Below are 24,261 nucleotides of genomic sequence, written 5' to 3'. Positions count from 1 at the left end.
AGAAATCCTGGCAGAGCCTCCATCACCAGCGACACACAGGAGCACCACCGTTCCAGACCCTGCCAGTAAAACTATTATTAACTATTACAGTTTGGTTGAGCCTGCAAAAACTACTCAATTGACTTTTTTCACCCAGCCTTATACACCCTTCCCCACCAGAAAGCAGGTGAAGGAAAGATATTGAATCGGCATTTGAAAGGATTTCACTTCTCTCCTTTCCAAGCCACCCTTCAGTGTGACCAATATCAGTGATTACTTTATGTTATGAAACTAGAGAGTAAACATTTAATTTATGTTTTTGTTTGGTTGTGAAGACGTAGATGTACACACACACACATACACACACACAAAGAGAAAGAGAAAGAGAGAGCGAGAGAGTACTTGCAAGAGTGTTTTAGAGAATGTCTCAAAACATTCAACATTCAAAACAGAGAACAGTTCTGCTGGAAGATTAATATTCATTCTCACATAGTGCTGGGTAAGTTTGAAATTAAAACCTCAATTCCTTGATTCATATCAATAAAGGGATATTTCCAAGAACCTCTTTTTCACATCAAAACCTTAATTTGTCAAAGCAAACAATGTCCTTCTTTTTGCAAATGCTTATTACCTTTTCAGACTATTCCTAAACTGCACGTTCTTTCTTATTAAAATTCAGCTACAGATATGTTGGCCATTCAAGACAGATGCTGACATTTTAAATTTTCTAATAGGTTACCTTCAAGTGCTGAGTGATCACCAAGAACTGGAAATGGTGGATAATCTGCCTCTGTGATTCCAGACTAGAGCTCACAGAACCTTTGGGTAATCAACATATAGAACAGCATCACAGCACTGGGGTGGTTTAAACATGGACAAACTGGCATAGGTAATGTGGTTGAGAATCAAATCACTGAAGTACTGAAGATTAAACAGAATTAATGAATATTATGCTGCAGTCTCCATAAATGAGCCAACAAATATGCAGCAAAATCCTGAACGGCAGCCTTGAAATAAGGAGCTTAATGTAATTCCATGTTTATTGGTTTGCCTAGAAACTAACTTAGAAGGGGGTTGGGCAGGCAGGACTACAAAACGTGAAGGGTTCATAGGTTTAATAAGGAAATTATTAACTCTGAACTGCGTGGCGATGTGAGATATAAGTTCTCCAGTGGTCTCCTCTTCCACAAGCCCCTTAATATATTAGAAGGCAAGGTTAGAGGGCATGCAGAGAGGCTGCTATACAGTGACAGAGCAGTGGTTAGGGCTCCAGACAATCATGGACAGCAAACGTCATCATATTCAAACCTGCCGTCATTGCAACCAGAGATTATCTCCCCTTCTTGACAAACTGCATCTGTGGGTAAAGCTTGCTTATTGATTTTTCCTAAAATATCTTTCTCGAAACATACCGCTTAGGACTTGGTTATTACATGAGAAATTTCACCAGTTAATTAGATTACTAAGGATGCTAAACATTTAAAAAAGGACAGGTAGGGGATGGGAGAGAGGGTTAGAAGACAGTTGAATAGCTCTTATGATAAGAAAATTAACAGGCTGTGAAATGGGGCATGCGACTTCATTCAAAAGCCTTTTGGAAGAGGAGGGATTAGTTTTTAAGTTTTAATTGCAAACCACAATGCCTTAAGGAGTCACTGATATCACTCATGTCAGAATCCCTGTCGTTAGTTCAGCTTCTTGTATTTATTCAGATATAGAAACTGAAGAGCTGATGCCCAGGTGGCAATTGAAGAGGTATCATTTTAGCATTTCCTCTAAAACCATTAAGTAAATAGCCCTCTCACTTTTAGCACAGTGCACACGCAGTGCACATGCAGTGCACACACAGGAGACATCGTGCTTTAGCATCTTAGCTTGAAAGAGCTGCTCAGGGAGGACATATTTTCTCCTAATTATTCTTGACAGGAATTGGGTCAGATTAATTAGTTTAAAATTCACCTGAACAACAGCGTCTTTGCTAATTACTTCAGGGCATATACATAATTCATTTACAACAGGGAAAAAAGGAAAAGACTAGGGGAGAATTCAAACCCTGACTCCTTTGGTGGACAATGCATAAAAAGAGGTCCCTTTGTGACCTAAAAGGGGACATAGGGAGCAGAGAGTATCTGGAGCCTTTACTTCAGAACGAGGATAAATGTTTCTTTATATAAATATCCCTATTTATATATTTATGTGTTTTAAAGTATCCATATTTAAATTATTTTTAAAGATACATTTGAAACTAGTTCAGAACATATATGTCAGAGTAAGACAGTGAGTGGTTAAGAACATGAATTTTAGAGAAAAGATTTTCCCAGCTCAACCTCTTGCAAGCTTTGCGACCTTGGGCAACGTACATACCTCTTGAAGGTTCAGGTTGTCCTTGTTAAACTAATAATAGCATTTAGCACCTACCTTACGGCTTGTTGTAAGAATTAAAATATGAGATATGTAAACCACAGCATGTGACAAAGAGTAAGTAATATTTGTTAGGTATTATCATTTCTACAGAAACATAGGAAATTAAATAAATGTTTGCCTAGACACTTTGAAGCTAGTCCTAAAAATTACCTTTAAAATGAATTATACCTGTTGGCTTGAACTGCATTAGAAAAGCCCCTTTAAATTTAGGTTCAAATTTCTACAGGGAAAGATGGATTAAAATATTTCAGTAGACTAAATATCCATTGATATTAAGCAAAAGTCAAAACTGTCCAGGGGCTCTCAGGCTGATAGGAGAGTGTTAGTGCGTATGACTTGTCCAGGCCCTACTCAGGTCTCTGAAAGCATTTCGAAACCATTGATTTGTCAGAGAAGCCCAAAGGAAGATTTTTTATATGAAATCTCCTAATATTTAAATGCTTGCTCAGAGGTTTTTTAATAATCATATGAGACAAACTTATTCTCACATCGGTTTTTATTAACTGAAGAATTCTAGGGTAAATTACGGATTTGGGAACTCATAATCCAGCATTTAGATACATATAAACTGAAGACTAATTTTGCTGAGAAAACAAACTAGGTTCAGCCTCTGTTACAAAGGATCGTTTTGATTTCCTTTTCAAATACTAGAATATATTTACAGCTTAAAAATTAGATGGAATAGAAGCCATTAAAATTGATGACATTGAAGGAAGGAAATAGTAGAAATATTTTCCAAATGCAGACCCAAGTTGAAAATACAACTTGTAACACCATCTGCATCAGCGCCATCTATTTTGTTGCCTAACACATATGTTAACATCATTGTCACTACTTTAATTTACACATCTCTCTTGAAAAACAACTGGATACTGAAGAGAATGCACGCCTCACCAGGCATGTGAGGCAGAAGTCTGGATGGTGCTAATCACATGTGGCCAAGAAGACGCTTTCTTACTTTCCATGAAGGAACTGTGTGTCTTAACACTATCATTAATCTACAAGGACAAAATGTGAATAGAATCCTTTGACTATTTTAGGGTGAAACTCAGCTATTACAGTGAAAAAAAAAGGAAATAAATGTGCTTAGGGTGGGGTGGGAAAAAGAATGCAACTATCTTAAATTGCCAAATGGCTGATTGGAATAATCATCAGGTACTGGCCATTCCTGGTGTTGTGTCTTCTCTTCTCCAGAGTAACAAACGCTCGTGAGATACTGAGTCTGAGGAGGTCACAGATGCCCACATTTCTCCTCATTGAGGAGGTAGCTGAGTTGGTTGGATGTGAATAAAATGCTCAGAAACAGAATAATTAAAACAATAACAAGACTTCCCTGGTGGTGCAGTGGTTAAGAATCCACCTGCCAATGCAGGGGACAGGGGTTCGAGCCCTGGTCCGGGAAGATCCCACATGTCGCAGAGCAACTAAGCCCGTACACCACAACTACTGAGCCTGCGCTCTAGAGCCCGCGAGCCACAACTACTGAAGCCCACAAGCCTGAAGCCCGTGCTCCACAACAAGAGAAGCCACCGCAATGAGAAGCCCACGCACCGCAACGAAGAGTAACCCTGGCTCGCCACAACTAGAGAAAGCCTGCGTGCAGCAACTCAGACCCAACACAGCCAAAGATAAATAGCTAAATTAATTAATTTTAAAAAATAAAATAAAATAACAACAGGCGCCCTATTATCTTTGCGGAAATGAAAGAGGCAAACAGATTTTCGCTCATTCTGTTTCTGTTTCTCAGGGGTAAATAAGCGGTAGCTGGCTTTGGGTAAGAGCTAGCTTTCCAGAGTGAGGAGGCTCACCCGAGAAAAGGCTAAGCTTTTCAGTAAAAAGGAGATTTAAGCTTCTTTTACTTCACAGCCTAATGTTTTTGTTAAACTCTATTACAGTACCTAGGTCCCAAAATAATTTTGGGTTGAGTTATAGGAGCAGAAGGGGTAATAGGTCAAGAGTTATGAGGGTGTTTTCTCATGTAAATGGTGGTTTGATATTGTTGGTATGATACATATATTTACCTCGTTGTGTTATGATTAATACAGAGAGAGTGTATAGGGCGGTAATACTGTCTTAGCCCCTGTGAGGATAATAGTGATATTGGACTAGAAGAAAGATATTACTACAAATAGTTCTCTGATTAAGTTGATTGTTGGGGGCAGGGCTAGGTCTGTAAGATTTACTAGTAGTCATCATGTTGCCATTAGTGGAAGAAATGTTTGTAGACCACGGACTAAAATTATGTTTCAGCTATGAACACGCTGATAATTTGAATTTGCCAGGCAAAATAATATAGACGATGTGAGGCTGTGGGTGATTATTAGGGCCCTAGTTCCTATGGAACTTGAAGGTGTTTGGGTAAGAAGAGCTACTATGACAAGTGACACGTGCTTAACGGAGGCGCATGTGATGAGCTAGTTTAAGTCTGTTTGGTGCAAGCAGATTGAGCTCATTATAATTACTCCTTAGAAGGACAATATAAGGAATGGGTACCCTACATACTTTGCTATGGGTTTCAGGATTATTGTGATTCGTAGCCACCATGTTTGCGTTGTAGGGCTGCAAGAATCATAGATCAGGCGATAAGGGCTTCTACGTGCATTTTTGACATCATAGGTGTAACCCATAAAGGGGTATTTTTACTATAAAAGCCACTTTACACACTAATCGTGTGAAAATATGGGATCAAAAGTTAGATATTGTTTGGGCTCAGTACTGCATTGTTAAAAAGTTTAGCGAGCCTGTAGTATTTTGGATAGACATTAGTGCAACTAGAAGTGGAAGGGATGCCACTAGTGAGTAAAATAAAAAAGTAGAGTCCTGCATTAAGCCGTTCTGTTTGGTTTCCTCATCAAGTAATAATAACTAATGTTGGGACTTGTGTTGCTTCAAATCAGCTGTAGAATGGAATCATTTCCATGGCCTTGAATGTTAAGATTAAGAATATATGTAGTATGATTAATATAGTAATAGACAGTTTGTTTGCTTTTTTCCCAAGCCAGTGATTCTTTAGGTAGCTGGAATTGCCTAGCTCTGAGTGTTAGTGGTAAGAGTCATGCCGTTCGAGTTGGTAAAGGTGCTGACAGAGGGTCAGAGAAGATTAAAGTTAAGGCTGCTGTTAGAAAGGTAAAGACTAACAAAACTAATTAGTATGCTGTAGGTTGTGGTGTGAATTCAAATTATATTGCTTTTCGATAAACGTGTTAGTGGCATGAATATAATAGTTAGAACAGTAATTTTAACACTGGAGAAGGTTTGTATTTCGATGCAATCAGTGCCATAGGTGTTTGATAATATTCCTAGCAGGGATAACCTAGCGCAGCTTTTCAGGTTATGAATATTAGTCAGATGACGAGTATTATGCTAGCTAGAGTGAAATGGACATTTAGAATTATTAGGGTTGCTATAATGAATAATGATAATATTATTTCTTCCTGACATAGCAGAGAAGATATTAAGTGAGATCAATAAATTAATAGCCCTATAAGGGAAACTGTGAATGCTGGAATAATATTTATGTAGACAAAAGATACTCAGTAATTATGAGTTTAATCATAGTTTAACGAGACAAAATCATTTGTTTTCATTTAAACTAATTATCATATTTGTGTCATTCTGATCCCTTTTGAGTTCACTCACAGGCTATACTTACTGCTAGTAGTGAGATCAGGATTAGTGCTATGATGAGTATTGTTTTTAGGTTGCTAGTTTGGACTGCTCAGGGCAGGGGCCGAAGGGGGGCAATTTCTCTCGATCAAGGGGAGAAATGTAACGGCTACCAGGAAAATCTTTATGGAAAATCCTATGGGGTCAAATCCGCATTTGTAAGGACTTGATTCTTCTGTATCTGTCTTTAGTCGGGGAAGTCAGAATTCGCTAAGTACAAGTAGTGAAGCTAGTACTATGTTTGTGGTTAATGCTATAAGGTTTATTATTCTTTTCAGATTGTACTAATTGACTGGAAGACAACTAATTGATACTAAAAGAACACACCCTCAACTCCATTTCACTGTACAGTAGAAACTAACACAACATTGTAAAACAACTCTACCCCAATAAAAGAAAAAACAGAATAGACCCTCATCAATAAATGGGGATGTATAGAAACAGCCATACTATGTCTACAAAGTGTATCAGGCAGTGGCTTCAAATCTGAAATGATTTGAAACTGTAGTTGGCACAGGCAGCAGACAATGAGGAAAAGTAGAGCCAATGATCATGTGTAGGCCATGGAAACCTTTGGTTATGAAGACTGTTGACCTGTGTACTCCATCTGAGATTGTAAAAGCTGTTTCATAATATTCTGAGGCTTGCAGTAGTGTAAAGTAAACTAGGGAGATTGTAATCAAAAGAGCTTGAGGAATATGCTTACAATTTCCTTCTATCAAGCTGTCGTGAGCTTGGGTAATAGGTACTCCAGAGGCCAGTAAGACAGGTGTTGAAAAGTGGTACTTCTAATGGATTTAGGGGGTGAATGCCTGTTGGTGGTTAGCAACCACCTAGTTCAAGTGTAAGGGCAAGACTTGAGTGATGAAAACCTCAGAAGAAGCCTATAAAAAAGAGAACCTCTGAAATAATAAACAGAATTATGCCATATCAACATCCTTTTTGAATGAAACTGGTGTGTGATGGCCTTGAAAAGTGCTTTCCCTGGTGATGTCTCATCATCATTGACATATTGTTAACATACTAGTTAATCAGCCCGAGGATAATAAAAAAGTTGAGTTAAAATGGAATCATATGACTAGATGGGATGCTAAGAGAAGGGCTAAGAGGGCTCCTGTAAGAGGTCAGGGACGAGGATTTACTATATGATACGCATGGGTTTGGTGAGTCATTAGGTGTCATTGTGTAGGTAGAGGCTCACTCACAGGGTGAGCACGTAAGCTTGAATAAGGGCTACTGCATATTCGAGAAAAGTGAGAAGAACAAGACTAATAAATATAATGAGGGCTGTGGGAGGATTCATGCTTAATAGGGAAAGGGATGCTCCTCTGATTAGGTGAATTAACAGGTGACCGGCTGTGATACTGTCTGTTAGTCATAGGGCTAGGGCTATTGGTTGGATAAATAAGCTAATAGTTTCAATAATTACTAGCATAGGGATAAGAGGGATTGGTGCCCCGGGTGATAGAAAGCGGCCTACAGATGCTTTTGCTTTATGGCAGAAGCCAGTGATCACAGTGCCTTCTCATAAAGGGACCACTGTGCCTAAGGTTATTGAAAGTTGCGTAGGGGCGCAAATGAGTTCAGTAAGAGGCCTAGTAAGTTTGTTGGCCAATGAATAAGGGACATAAGGATTAATGTTCTGGTTTGTCCTTTATAGTTCTGGATGTTCATTATTTGTTCTGACATAAGCTGAAGAAGTCATTGTTAAAGAGAAATTATGTGGTTATTAATCAGTCGGTTGAGTGCGGGGGAAAAATACCTGGAAACATAATAATTAAAAATAACAACAGTCAGCCCTAGTATCGTTGGGGTAATAAAAGAAGCAAATAGATTTTTGTTCATTCTGTTTTTGTTTCTCAAGGGTTAAATAAGAGGTAGCTTTTTTTCTCGGTGAGAGCTAGCTTTCTAGAATGGAAAAGCTCAAAGAGAAGAAAGCTAGCTTTATCAATATCAGTATCAATATCAATACTTTGTACATAATCTTTGTATTTCTTGTATCAACCATCTGTAACTGATATTATCATTGCCACTGGCAGGGCCAGCACATCAAGGAGTCAAGATGTGGGGTCTGGGTGAAAAAGATACAGATGAAAATCTTTAACATAGACCATCTGAGATCTTTGCCTACCTCATAAAACTGTTTCAGCATTAAATTTTACATAAGAAATATTTTAGCAATGTCTTGATATATAGTTACTCTAAAATAATAGAGGATGTTATTGTTGGTATGGTTGTGGCTTTTATCTTTATCAAATAAAACCCAGTCCTAAATTTAAAGAGGTTCCAATTGAAATAGAGAACATTAACATGGAATGCAAGCAAATGAGAACCAGAAAAAAAAATATCATGAATAAAATTTCATTGTAGGATTTGACTACATTATTGATTGTTTTTATCATTATGAAATATGAACACCTGCTCTTTCGTGAATGTCAACTCTGGGCTGAACTGTGTTAGGCGCTTTACATACACAATCTCATTTAACCTCACTTAATCACTCTAAGGTAGGTATTACTATAATCGTCGTTGTAAATATGAGGAAATTGAGCTTAAATGAAGTTCAGTATTTTTCTCAAAGTCCCCCGGATGGTGGTGATGCTGAAGCTAGGACAGCAGGTATTGATCTCAAGCAGGTAGCAGGGTGTAAGGACTTCCCTCCTTCTGCCCCACTGGACCCCGCAGTACACCATCTAAATTTGTTTGGGCATATTTACACCATCTCTCTACTGTTATGTGTTTGCAAGAAACGATGGAGGTGGAGTGGCAGCTCATGTGATGGAAAGCGTAGAAAAAACTCAGTTCCACGTTTAGCCCCATGGATGTGGACCACCACTAGGGGTCAGGCTAATATTCAGGCATATTTCAGTATTTTTTGGCATAACCATAATGCACAAAACACAAAGCAGCACCTTAATTTGCTCCCCAATATCCAAATGTAAAACAGAACAGCTCTGTGGAAAAGTATTTGGTAGTTTCTTAGAAATTTCGACATAAACTTAACACACAACCCATTCTTTTTATTGCTGAATTGTATAATATATCCATTCATAAGTTGATAAGACGAAAAGCTCCAAAAAAATTAGAGATAAGAGCAGGCCAAGGGTGAGATAAGACTTTGACTCACGCTGTTTCCTTCCTAAAACATTCACCCCTACCCATATCCTGCTGTAGCAACCTCCTCCATCCCTTCTAACTACTTGTAAAAGATTTTGTCTCTGCTTCATGTCTCTTCATCCTCATATCATATTCAACCCTCAACCCACTGCAATCTGGCTTCAGCCCACATTATTCTACTGAAACTATTCTTGCCAACTTTGTTATGACCTCCTTTTTGTTACATGTAGTAGGTGTATTCCAGCCTTTATCTTTACTTCCTGTCTCAACACTTCTGGCCCTGTCGATGATTCCTTCTCTTATACTGATTCTCTTTCCATGTAATTAGTGATATTTTATACTTTTAATTTTCCTTCCACACCTATGGTTACTTCTTCACCAGCCTTCTTTCCGGGTTCCTCCTCCTCTGTCCATCTTTTATGTGCTGATACTACTTAGGCTCCTATGCAAGATCCACTTTTCCTTTTACTTGAAAGTGGGGTCAGAGGATCATCTGCATCAAAATCATGGAGCTCTATTTGTCAAGCGTGTAGATTTGTGAGCTACATCCTATAACTACTCAGTAAGACTCTGGAGTTGGTGCCCAGGATTCTGAATTTTATCACACCTCCTGGGTAATTCATCTGACCCCAAAGTTTGAGAATCTCTTCAACATCTTCCTTGGGTAATATCATCCATTCCTAAATGCTCAATTACCATCCACCTGATAAAAGTTCTAAACTTTATATCTCTAGGTCACATCTCATTCCTGAGCTTCAAAATCCACAGGCCCAAATTTCTGCTAGCCATTTCATTTAGAGTCCTACAGAAACATAAAACTTTCTATGCCCCCAAATGATCTCACTACCTTCACTTGCAAACTTCTGTGTTTTCTATCTTTGGAAGTGGAACCAGCCACCACTGCTGCAGATTCCAGAAATCTAATTAGCTTCCCTGACCTCATATTCTCACCCTCCTCTACTTCCAAACAGCTGTGAAGCTCTCTCAATTTAATCTTCTAAAAAATGATGATTCCAGCTACTTCTCTCCATCAACACTTAGTGCTATTCTAGTTGAGGCCAGCATCATGTATCATCTGGAACCACTGTAGCAGATTCCAAAAGAGTCCCTCAGCCTCTAGACTTAGGCTCTCACCTAACCGTGATCTTTTCTTTACACTGAAATGACTTTTCTAAAATGTGAACCTGACCAGGCAGCTTCCTTATTTAAAACCTTACTACAGAATCCCAATGCTCTTAGAAGGATGTTCATGCTTCCATGGTACAACCTCAGCTTACTGCCTCAGTCTTATTTATTATCCCCAGTCCCTGTTTTATCTTTTAAGAATTCTAACTTTTAGTTAAATTTAACTTCTCTTCGAAGAACACCACATCCTCTTTTGTCTCCATACTTTCACATATTATGCTCACTGTGACTGAAAGATTCTTCTCCATCTCTTTGCTTGGCTGAATTCTACTAATACTTCAGGTATCACCTTCCATATCACTTTCCCTGGGAACTCTCTCTGACCAGCCCCCCCACCAAATTCAAATAAGAGGATCCTGCAGTGTGTGATTATAATACGCTGTACCAACCCCATCATAGCACTTATTATCGTGCATTTTAAGCTTCAGTTTACTTAACCTTTCCTGCACTAGACTATAAGTCTAATGGAGGCTGGAACCACGGGACCACAGCTTGGAATGTGCCACTATATATCTACTGAATGATTCAACAGGTGAATGACTTTTTAAAAAATAACCACAATCTAAAAAAAAGTGTTACAATCTTATATTTTCAGCTTTCATATAATCGAATTAAAATCAAGACTGGGAAATTACATTCTAGATCTTTAAATGATAATATGAACATTATTTTAATATAATATTTGAATTTTTAAGAATATATAAGTATAAATTTATTAATATTTTAGGGAAAAGTATTAGACAGTGTTCACAATTCATAATTTCAGAGCCACCTCAGAATGAGCCATAATAAATTATATAAAATTCTTTTCACATATTTGGATATAAGAAATACCACTATAAGTTTTAAGCTATTTAATATTGTATTCCTATTTAATAGTACCACAAATTGAATAAAGTTCTTATTTAAATAGACATGAAAAAGAGTCTTGTTCAAGGTCTTTTATCCCTGTTTATTCACTTTCTCTGAATGAATGGAATTTGAAAAGCTATAATATACATTCCCTTATTTGAAAACATATTTTCCTCCTCTAAAACTCATTTTTTTACTCTGTAGATTTCAGGATGACCTCTTCACTGGCAATTTCAAGGTACTTCACTTACTTTTGCATGTGGGCTTTTTAAATAGAACCTGACCGCTTTGAATTTTGTATTTGAAATCCAGAAAGCAAATTCTCCTAGGGTTCCACATTAGGATTCTTCAGCTAGAAGCTAAGACTGGATATGCATAAAATCAAATATTCAAGCCCTAGAAGTCTGTTCTCATGCCTCCTCACTCAGTGGCCATTCCATAGCAAACTCAGCTCTGGACAGCTCCCTCAGAAATTCACCAAGGTGGGGGAATTCACCATAGATCCAATTCAAGGTGTTGTCACATTGCCACCTCATGACAAAACAGAGCTATGCAACTTCAGAGGACATTGGTATATCCACTGGGATACAGAAATTGATAACAGAGCTGGAAGGTTAATTTTTGCCTTCATATAAATGCTAAACAATTTTTAAAAATGCAAATAATGGAGTTTGGAAGACTGGTTCCTTCACTTACTAGTTGTGTGACCCTAAAGCAAGTAAGATAATGTTTTTTAATGAGCATATATCAAATTAAAAATAAAGTGTGGCTTAAGTATACCACAAATGACATCACACAGGTCCGAAATTGAGTTCTTTTCAAGGGCTGGTTTGTGAATTACATAAGAATATGAGATATAACTCAATATACTAGCATACTCCCTGGTACTGTACACCATTCTGGTTAGCACCAATGGCTCCCAATGACAGGACACCGCACTGCCTGGAAGAAAGTGTCATGATATCAAACAATAGGGCAGAACTCCACCAAGTAATACTGAATACTTTTATTAAGGAAACAGAAAAAGAAAAGAAAATATGAAATAGTGGCAGTTTCTTTGCACAAAAGCTGAGTAAAACTTGTTACCCTCAGGGTAGAAAAGTTTCTTGAATTGGGAAATCATACCCTGAGCTGAGAGTTTGGAACATTTGTTCACAAACCTATTAACTTTTCTATAGCTTCACATTAAACATCGCAACTAGTTTATTCCCATCTGGGCCAGTAGGCCAAATTCTACCCTGAATTTTTCATTGCTATATTCCCTGTGGCTGTTTTTACTGATCTGCACGCTCTTTCTCAACAAAAAGTGGCTTTACTCCTCCCTTTCTAATTTTCAGAAACATCTTTGTCATCCTTATGACCTTTCAGTGAGGGACATTCAGCATAAAGGGGAAAAAAATATGTAAAAGCATCTTTGTGATGGTTGGCAGAAGATGTAAGAGCTGATATCTATGCCCTTGGGTGATTATGTACCCACTGGGGCTCCAGGTTTCTCATCTGCTCATCTGTGAAATCAGGAGAGTGATCATAAATACTATTATAAGTTTTTGTTTCTCTAACAAAGTAACTTTCATATACATTATCTCATTTAATCCTTATAACATCCTTATATCCCTATGAGGCAGATAACACACCCAGCAACATTTCATAATGGTATTATACAAATCCGCAGAGGTGAATATGAATCACTGCGCCAGTCAAAAACTCTCATTTAAGGCTGGAGGGAAGATTACTTGTTAACATGCAACAAATATTTCCTGAGCACCTACTGTGTGTTTACCACTGTATCTACACAATAAGGATGGAGTAATGAACAAGTTAGAACACACCCCTGTCCTTAGCAAGCTTACATACGAGAGTGGAGAAAGACTATAAAGTAGGAAACCAGATAATAAACTAGATGATTTAGAGAGGGACATAGCACCGTGAAGATAATAAAGCAATATACAACTTGGAATGGATTTGAGGCAAATTGTGCCAGAAGCAGATTTTCTTTAAGTGGCTAAAACAAAGTTTAAAAAGCAAGTAACAATAAAAGAAAATGTTTCCGGTACAGGACCAGCAGTACAAAAAAATAGTGTACGAGTACCTGGATAAAACACCCGTTTTGCAATAGTGCAACTTTTAAGTACATATTGTTGACTGTCCACAGTCCATGCAGAGTTACAACTCCACACTTCAACAACAACATGCTGACAGTTCCTAAAGAAAACTACTTAAAAAAAAAGGCATAACCCAGATGTTCCCTCATTTGACCAACTCCATCTAAGTTTAGATGTGCAGAAGGGCTTATTAGATATATCCAGAGTAAGCCACATGCAGCATGTTACTTGATCAATTTTTCTAAAATAAGGTTTCAGGACAATGACAGTAAGATAAGGGAAGAAAATATGGAGGAGTGAAGTCCTAATTACTATACACGCATATTTTTTGACAATAGGGGGAAACCTTTTACAGATAAGTTACAAACAAAGAAAAGTCAAATAAACGATTTTGTACAAGAAATTTAACACGTTCTGTACAATGTGTTCACTTTGCTGTCATCTGTACAAACTCTTCTTAGTTTACTTGGCCATCACCGTCAATATCTGCTTCCCTGACATTTCATCAACCTCTTCATCTGTTAACTTCTCTCCAAGGTTTGTCATCACATGGCGGAGCTCTGCTGCACTAATATAGCCATTACCATCCTCATCAAACACAAGGAATGCTTCTCTAAGTTCTTCTTCACTGTCTGTGTCCTTCATTTTTCTTGCCATCATTGTCAGAAATTCCGGGAAGTCAATTGTGCCGTTACCATCAGCATCCGCCTCATTAATCATGTCCTGTAACTGCTTCTGTGGGATTCTGCCCAACAGACCTCATTACAGTTCCCAACTCCTTTGTTGTTATAGTTCCATCACCATCCTTGTCAAATAGTGAGAAAGCTTCTTTGAATTCTGCAATCTGCTCTTCAGTCAGCTGGTCAGCCATGCTGCAAGCGCTACCGGTCTCCGGGACTCGACTACTCAAGCACTCAGCTCGCTTGCTCCACTCGGACTAATTCTGTTCTGCTACTTTAATAGACTTATTTTATGCCTAACAGAAACTCAATACATGGTTGATGAGTAAATCTCCAATCAGAATTCATCCCTCCGTTACCTCTATGCCTAAGGAACAGAGTCTGAATCTGTTGTAACAATACTCCCTGTGTGGAAGTCTGGAAAGAAAGTAGAAAGATTTTTGACAAGGACAGTGATTGAAGAAAGAAACAGATTTGAGAGATTCCAGAGAAAGAAGCAAGGACCACGATGATGAGGGGGAGGTGAAATTTTGGGAGGATTCTGGGTGGGTGCAATGAGGAAGGAGGAAAGTTCCAGAATGATGGCCAGGTTTGGCATGAATAAATGGCTAAACTATCAGTTCTCCCAAAAGAGGGTAACCTGATTTATAATGTTTGACACATCCCTTATCACACAAAAGTGCTCGATTGCTTGAATTGTTTTGAATAGTATGTTTTCATTAGTGCTAATAATGAAAACATAATTAAAAGCATGTTTGTAGTGAGAGGCAATAAGTTCATTTTTGCACATGACAAATTTAAAGTGCTTATGGGACCACTAGGCAAAGAGGTCCCATTGCTTGCTGGATATATACGAATGGAGCAGATGGGAAATAGGGTCTAGATTTGTAGATGTGATACTGATGAGGTTATTGAAAGCAACACAGTATAAAGAGAATACGTAACCTGAGAAGAGAAGGAGTCAGACATTGGAATATCAACATTTAGTGAAGCGATAGGTAACTATGATGAGAGAGGGGTGGAATAGCCAAAGGTGTAGGAGAAAGACCAGGGCAAACTGGTTTCACAGAATTCAAGGTGGAAAAAAAATCATGTAGAAGAGAGTACTCAACTGTGCATTTCACTGGATATAAATTTTATATCAATTAAAAAAAACCACTTACCCTCAGACATCCTTTACTAATTTGTTTTGGCCTAGATTGTTTTGCTTCTAGAGATTCACTGCCTCTGTTGGTATGCTGAAACAGCAGCCTCCAGTGGTTATGGTCATGGAGAACTACGATTTATGGACTAGGTATGGTTTTTTCACATAGTACATGCTCAACGAAGTGAGTTGAACTAAATTAATTGTTCTTCAGTCACAACGAAACAAATGCTTTGCGTGACGCTCTCTTAGGGCAAAGAACATTGGCTTAAAGTGAAGATCCTGGGATTATGCTGGTAAAACAGTCAAGACTGTTTGCTTGAAATACTGATCCACGGTCCAATCGTTGTTTGCTGGCTGCTGTGGCAATCTGAAGCTCACAAGATCAGCATCTTTGCTCTCCCTTCCCCTCAATTTTTGGTTGTTATGGGAGAGACAGCAAGCCAATAGTTATGCTTAGCTCTGAGTATATGATCAATTATTTCTTTCTTCATAGTATGCTTTCTTAAAAAGCCAAAAAGTGCATTTTTACCCTAACAAGCCTTTTAAAAGTTGCTCATAGTGTGCCACTGACAACAATAGTCCTAAATTTCAATTTCTACTCCACCTCTCAGACTTGCTTTATCTTTTTTAGATCTTTTCTTCTCATCTGACGAGAACATGTTTTTCCAGACCTCAAGAATCTTGAGAACTCCACTGAGTCCACAACACCAGGCACTGGGGTCTTGCAGAGGCGCACAGTTACTAAACAGTTGCTGACCCTTCCTTATAGCTCTCTATCACTTTCTTGTTTCCACTCGTCCGACTTCGGAGCTCTCTTGAAAGCCCATCTCCCTTAAGCTACATTAAGCCCCTCTCAATTCCACCCAACATTTTTCAATGGCTCCCTGCTTCCTTAATCTCTACTTCCCATCTATTCCCCTGGTAAAATTTAGCTTCTCTAAATTCTTCACTTATGTTTTGCATTGACATGCCTTATGTCCAGTCATTTCAGTGAAAGGAAATATCCTAAAAGGGAAGGATTCACCAAGAAGAATGAGGACCATTGATGGATTATACTTTTGCGTGTGTCTTTGAAATTCCAAATTCATCTTCATTTTCAGCACGTGGTTATATCATATGATGAAGTGAAATATCAATATGTTAAAAAATATAATTTTGCATTTGTGACGAAATCTAATTTATTGAAGCTATATTTCTATACACACACACACACACACACACACACACAAATGGCTATGTTCACAGTTCCCTAAATCTACCATATTTTAGAAATGTAAACATTTTTATATTGGTAGCTACATTACCCCACTGTTTTACTTATTTTACTTAAAAAAAAAAGAAAATATTTGCCTTCTTGTTAAAGGAAAGCTATGTAAGGAAAAAAACGTTACTTTAAAACTATAAAAAGATATATCAGAAGAAAAAGAAGTATGAGAGGCATCTAGGAATTTCAGAGTTCTCTCATGGGCATGGTGAAGTGAACACTACAATCAAGTTAGAGTTCTACCACATACTATTCCTATGTTTCTGGAAAAGTCATGGAGTCTATATTCATGATCCATAGGGACGCTGTCAGAACCAACAAGATAACCTACCTAAAATTGCTGTGTGCTCTTATGTTCTCCCAGAATTGTAGTGAATGGGAATTATTTGGATTGTGTGGAAACAAGTATATAAAGCAAGCTCCAGAAGAATTCTGTTTTCTTTGTTTTTCTGATCAGGTTCGATACTATGATCAGATGCATTATATAACCTCTAAATGCTCTTGTCCACTGTAGAATATAACTAAGTACTTCTATTCAAAACCAAGTCATGTTACCCATCTGACTATAATAACTCACACACTGGGTTGGCCAAAAGTTCCTTCGGGTTTTTCCGTGGATGTTACAAAAAACCCAAAGGAACTTTCTGGCCAACCCAATATTTTGAATTGAAAAATCTTTGGATTAGAATGCCTACATGCCAATAACTCTAGCCATTGGTGTTGACATATAAAATGAAGGTAAATGCAGCATCTTTCTTACACATTTCACTACTGCTTAGCAAATGGCCCACAAAAGGAGTATAATACATATACTAAATTTGATGGCATAAATCAACGGATAAATGAATGACCGAATGAATGACATACAGAAGCTACGGCACGTTGAGGCAATGAATGCACTGAGTGACTGATGGGAGTCATGGGGTTGTGAAGTTGCTGGGAAGCTCACCTCACACTTCACATCTGGGAAACCATCACTCATTTTTGAAGCCCCAACAACGAAAATAATCTTCCAGCTACACAGATTCTGAACCTCAGGCAGGACTGCTCACTCAGAACTATGTCTATCCCTCCTTAAGATCACCTGCCATGCTGCACGACAACTGGCACTGGCATTTGGCCTGTTAGACCACAGACCCCCTGGAGGAGGAGCTGTGCATTTCTGAACACACAGAGCCTGGGACCGTGCCTGACACACACAGGAGGTCTTAACAAGAAAGTAAAGAGTTAGTTGAATAAAAGAGGACTTTACATTTCACTTGAACTCCTTACTGAATAAAGACAATAATTTACTCTTCAGGGAAAAAAAAAGAAAATGAAAAACCCATCAATTAAGTAATAAGCTCAGTAGAGTTGGGAAGGAAAAAGAGTAAAACAGGCAGTCATAGCACAGCTGAAAAGCAGACTCGACCATTTATTCTTCTTCTGCACTTAAAACATTTGAGAATGCCATTCTCAGAAAATTACTATAAACGTTCTCATTTATATAATAGGAGAAGCCAGTGCGTGTTTTCCTTCTGTAATTACGGTTATCCAAGAAATCCCATTCAGTGCACTCCCCCCACCCCTTTCCTTCCCAAAACCACAAAGATTCTCAATTACCATTTAGTAGGTTTCCTTGTATATGGGCACTAGACGATGAGAAAGTAAGTTCTACCCCTTCCTCCTTCGAGCATAAATAAAATGAGGGCAGGGGTTTCTCATTTACTTTGTTCTCTGCTCCTTCCTCAGCACTTCGAACTGTACCTGGCACAGAGCAGATACTCAATAACTAACTGTTGCTTGAATGACTGACTACATATTTGATAATAAAGTCATAAATCCTCTCAGCTGAAAAATCTTTGTTTTCCATTCTTAGTACTTGCTTTTTTTTTGGCATGATATCTAAATGTAACCAAAGAAAACTAATAGAAAAAATTTTAAAGATACCTATAAATTTTTATACATATTCTTCATTCATTCTCTTTACTCCAATTTAAATCTGAAAATTCATATTAAGCAGCCAGAAGCGTCCTAACTAAACTCAAGAAAATGGAGGCAATGTCTTCAGATTTAATGATTTTAAAATCAGTGTGTGAGTTGACTAAATTTGTTTATAGCATTTTTTGTTGAGCAGGAAGTTTTAAGCATATTTCTTAATGCTTTCATTGTGCAACTTAACTTTTTTCCACTGTAAACATATAAAAATGTAAATATGCAGTGAATCCATAGATGATCTGAGTCCTCTTAGTTCACTCTGCCTTCCCACAGGTGTGTATTCCTCTAGCACTAATCTTTGAATTATATTCAAAGCAATCCTGATCAATATAGAAGTCCTGAACTTAACTACTTCGTTACTGCAGAGTTTACAGAGGTGAATTCTGGGTGAAATTTCTAAATCATGCCTTGTTACCACTGGAGATATTAAGTATAGGGCAATTTACCCTGTGTCGCCATACATTTCACAAAGCTGCTAAGTTAAACACATTGCAAAAATAACTGCAAGGGCAATTTTAAAATTTCTAAACATTTAGAATATTTCAAATAGACTAAAACTTACCTAGGGGAAAAAGTAATGTATATTCATATATTCACCACACCACAGATTCAGTTTGCCAAATTTGCCTCAAAACTTTTTGTTTTTAATGGACTAGGTCTTCACAGATATAGAGATATAGCTAAAGCTTTCTGTGAACTGCTGCTCAATCTCCCACATCCTCCCCCACCAGCCCTTTCCCAGGCACTCCCTCGAATGACTTTGGTGATTATCATTACTGTCCATATTATTCTTTTACAAAATATTTCTCCCTAAACAATATTTGCAATATTTTCCCTGTTACTTTAAACTTTATATAAACTGTATTTACAATATGCTCAACATAGAATAACACCCGATAAATGCTGTTAGTCTTTTTGTCTTTTTGCCATGGCATATGCTTTTTTTTTTGTCTCTTGACACTGCATTTGAGATTTACTATGTTGAGACATGTAATTATGATTAATTCCCTTTAGCTGTGTCACTGGGCTCTAATCAAACCACTCCTGTCTGAAAGCATCTTTTTCTTTCTTTCGCCCAGCAGCTCCTGGGATCCAGCCACCAGCTCAGGAATGCCTCTCTCCCAAGACTACTTCCTTTGACCTTGGTTTTTTAAAACACTTTGTTGGTATAGAGTGATTTTTTCTTGTAATTTAAACAGGCCTAGCATTACTGTTTCCATTTAATGGACATGAGATAATTTAGAGGTTTTAAAGTGATTTTATGTATAGACCATGTAAACTGAATAAATAAATACATGAAAAAACAAGTAAAAGAAAGACCTTGTAATAAACATTATGTACTGTATTTAATGTTTTAATGCAAATGATTCCATAATTAAGTCTGTATATGTTTCCCTGCTCACATACTAGGGAGTTTTTCTAAAATCACAGCTAGTAACAGAACTGCTAGGTTAAAAATGGGTACAATTTTACTTACTAGATACTACACAATTGTTCTGCAAATTAGGCTTATCAAGCTATGCAAAAGACAACAGGGTCTAAAAATGTCCCTTTCTAAACACCCTTACCAACATTTGGTATTGTAAGAATTTAAAATATTTTACCGATTTCCTAGATCTCCTTGTTTCTCATATATTTCACCAATTTCTAGTGAAGTTGAACATCTTATCAATTCTTTATCCATCAGTCCAGTATGGTCCCTTCTAGAAATTGCCTGCTTCGATCCTCATTTGTCCATTTTCCTATTAGTTACTGTCCTGCTAATTTATAGAAATTCTTTATAAATATGAAATATTGATCCTACATTGTTTACATGTGTTGCAAACATCTACTCCCAGTTTGTGACTTGGCTGTTTATAGTGATTTTTATTGAACAGGATATTTTTATGTGGATCAATGTGTCAACTCTTTTATTCAAGGTTTGAATTTTATATTTCATTAAACAACCTCATTCTTATTTTAAGTTTATAAGAAATCATCTTACATTTTATTTTTAAAATTTTAATATTTTATTTACATAATTAGGTATTTAACCTAAATGCAACAGATTTTTTTTATATTTGAATGGTATAGATTTTTTTTTCTATATGGATAACATAGTACTTCCAGGTTAGTTATTTACCAGTCCATTTTTTTCTTCAGTGATCTGTAATGTCATCTCTATTATGTATCACGTTTACATTCACATGCAGGCAACAGCATTCTTTCCCTGGTTTAAAAAATCTAGATCAAGAGGACAGTAAGTTGTTTTAGTCAGCTCAGCCTGCCATAACAAAATGCCACAGGCCAGGTGTCTTAAACAACAGACATTTATTTCTCACAGTTCTGAAGGCTGGGAAGTCCAAGATCAAAGTGCCAGCAGATTCAGTGTCTGGTGAGAGCTGATTCCTGGCTACAGAGGGCCTCCTTCCAGCTTGTGCGTACATAGCCTTTCCTCCATGTGTGCTTGTGGGGAGGGAGTTGACTCTCCTGTCTCTTCTTCTTATGAGGACACGAATCTCATCATGAGGGCATCACCCTAAACCTAACTACATCCCAAAGGCCCTCCAACCATCACACTGGGGGTTAGGGTTTCAATATATGCATTTCGAGGGAGCACACAAAACACTGAGTCCGTAACATAGGTGCTCAATAAGTGCTCTTTGATGCATCAAAAAGTAATTTAGGGCTTCCCTGGTGGCTCAGTGGTTGAGAGTCCGCCTGCTGATGCAGGGGACACGAGTTCGTGCCCTGGTCCGGGAAGATCCCACATGCCGCGGAGCGGCTGGGCCCGTGAGCCATGGTCGCTGAGCTTGCGCATCCGGAGCCTGTGCTCCACAACGGGAGAGGCCACAACAGTGAGAGGCCCTAGTACCGCAAAAAAAAAAAAAAGTAATTTAAACTGATTCTCTGCAGCAGCCTATTACTGAAACATCTTTTAAATCATCTTTCCCCTCTATGAATACAGAGCTAACCCTAGCTATAGAGGAGCCACATCATTTGGGTATTTAGCTTATAATATTCTAATTGTACACATCTAGGGAGATAAAGAGAGAAGGAGAGAAACAAGAATTTAAGTAGCCTGAGTGAGTCTGCCTGCCCTTCCATGCACTAAATATAACCAGGAGGGTAGTGAACAGGGAGACACAAATTAACTGTGCCTACAAGGTATGTCGGTCCCTGGAACCTCTCTCAGAGTAATCAGCTTGCAGTGTGTGCAGTGTGGTTCTAGTTTGAAGATATGCATTTTTCATATACGTATTTTACTTCATAGAATTGTACACAAATCTACTTACGCTGCACTTTATGTCAAACTTAACGGATTTCTAAAGGCATTTTTTTACTATACATGGTTTCTGCCCTAAGTGCTGACTAAACCCTAATTGCTGAGGCAGACACTACTCCACCGTAATCAGTGTGTCAACAGAACATCAAAATACTCTTCTTCTTTAAACAAGAGGTCAGATAAAAAGAGAAGTTTCTAGTCTTCACTCACAGGTGAACCAAGAGGTGCAGGGATAAGAGTGATTTCTGAGATAAAGCCAGCATGAAATAGAAAACTAGTGAGGATGTGCTGTATAGCAAGGGGAACTCTACTTGGTGCTCTGTGGTGACCTGGATGGGAGGGAAATCCAAAAGGGAGGGGAATATGTGTATACATATGGCGGGTTCACTTCACTGTGCCGCAGGAGCTAGCACAGCATTGTAAAGCAACTATACCCCTGATTAAAAAACAAAAATAAAAACAAAAAACCCCAGCATGTCTTAGTTTCCAAGGTAAACACAGGTATACCAGGACCCTGAAAACCTGGAAACAGAGCCTCTGTCCACCAGCAACAACTGGGCAACAACAACTTGGCCCTTTCCTCCTGGATGAAGAAATGAGTTTGCTGACACTGTGTTTGTTTCAAGACCCAGAAAGTGCCAAATACTATGAAGTCACAGAAATGAACATGACACGTTATGGTGGAAGCTCTTCTCAAAAGATGGCAGACACATTGAATAGAAAAGGGTTTGGCTGTACCAAGAAGTGAGTTTCTCAAAGCTACAGAGAGAATGACTTTGCAGGGACAGTGGCATTGCTGAGAAGGTGATTCCTTTAGGAACACTGTTGACAAACAAAGCTTTGCTGATAGTGGCTACACCTGCCAATTCTCTGTGTGGCTAACTCACTTCTGATAACCTTTTATATCAGCTTGTTATGTCAGGAACTTAATCCAGCCCAGCAGTGGTTTTGTGGTGCTGTCCAGACAAGCTATTCTCACCTGAAATGCTTCAATGGCTGTATCTATCCAACGGCAAGGAAAATTAGAATAATTTTCCCAACAATTTATTATACCATAGTAATAGTTTACCTGAGGAACTGGGAGCAGAATTCATTCCCCATTCTTTAAAGCATGATTCCTTTCTGAATCAATCACAGGATATTAGCTCTTCTAGGTATCTCAGAGATTACCAAGTCCCATAATTTGGATAAGAATCTGCAAAGGAGAGGCACTGAGTAGTCCACAGTCGCAACGCTAAGAGGCAGAGCTGGTCTTAAACACCGCTTTCCTAAATCTTTGCATCCTAGATCTTCGCTCAGCATTTGCATCCACAAAGCCAAATGCCAATAAGCTAATCAGGATCCTATCAATGCAGCTATTTTCTTGCTTAAACAATTTACTACTTTAAGAGACTAGAGACCTAAAACTTTGTGCTCCTAAGAGCTTAAATGGAATGACACAAGAAAAAATCTGTATAACTGGGGTTATCTGTAATGCTCTTTTTTTAAAGTTAAAAAAAAAAAGGAAAGAAAATGGCTGTAATTCTTCTCCACTGACTAGGTTTACTTGGGGTTGGTTATTATTTCAGAGTAGCATGTTTTAAAGGGACAGTCAGGTCTCAACGGCATGAAGAAAGGTGCACAATTTTTTCTGAAGCTCATCAAATTAATAATGACAATAATAATAAGACTAATAATATGATAGCTAGCTTTTATTGAGTTTGTGGGGTTTTTTTGTTTTTTTGGTTTTTTTTGGCCACACCACACAGCATGCGGGATCTTAGTTCCCAGACCAGGGATTGAACCTGTGGCCCTTGCAGTAGAAGCACAGAGTCCTAACCACTGGACTGCCAGGGAATTCCCTATTGAGCTCTTATTAGTATCTAAGTTCTATTTATCATTTAATCCTCATAATAAACTATATGGTAGATATTATTTACCTATGAGAAAACTGAGGCATAGAGGAATTTTAAACCTTATGGAGGAAGGAATTGAATCTAGGAATGCCTCCTTAAAAATCACAACCTTAATCATTCCTTACTGAGATGATCCTCTTACAAAGATAGGGAGATGGACTTCAGAACTCTCATCGTCTTTTCTGGATTTAGAATTTTAGTTCACAAAAGGTGAATCTGCTACCTGGTTTGCTGGTACCCTCAAAGAGTTAATGATCCTTCCAAGGCAGAAATTCCCTGGAAGGGAGTAATTCACAGCCTGGGGAAATGCAGACCAGTACGTATAACATGGTAAGCAAATGAGTTCTTTCTATTGCAGTGTCGAGGCTGACACATTACATAGGATCCTCTCTGCATCCTGTGGATAGCAGCATCTATATAATGTACTCAAAATAAATAAGGCTTTGAGTGTATGGGAAAGATAATCACAATTCAATTTACACAGAGACATGAATCGTCTACTGTACGTTACAGTGACTGCTCAACTTCTCAAAGAAAACATTCGTTCTTCTTCTTTCCCAAAGAGCATCTTGCTCATCTACTAACTTCATATTTTCAAATACAGCTGTTTCCCTCTCAGAGGTCAGAAATGCCACCACACATACTGGATCCCCTTGAAGGGATCAAGAGAGAGTCAAGTTCTCAAAAGTGCCTCATGAGCACAAGAAG

At 38.1% G+C, this 24,261-nt stretch overlaps 1 long non-coding RNA gene and 1 pseudogene across 1 annotated transcript in view; both read right to left on the bottom strand.

The window, feature by feature from the left end:
- The window catches only part of LOC111171249 (uncharacterized), a 106,233-nt gene that overhangs the window by 16,773 nt on the left and 65,199 nt on the right, over positions 1–24,261 (bottom strand). The gene's annotated exons all lie outside the window — the stretch shown is intronic.
- LOC149749758 (calmodulin pseudogene) lies at positions 11,517–14,794 on the bottom strand (annotated as a pseudogene).

This window comes from Delphinapterus leucas, chromosome 3 (assembly GCF_059928025.1).
Source record: "Delphinapterus leucas isolate spDelLeu-1000000601 "Yukka" chromosome 3, BTC_Dleu_Yukka2, whole genome shotgun sequence".
In the NCBI taxonomy this organism is placed as follows: Eukaryota; Metazoa; Chordata; class Mammalia; order Artiodactyla; family Monodontidae; genus Delphinapterus; species Delphinapterus leucas.
This window is presented reverse-complemented; position numbering and strand designations above follow the sequence as displayed.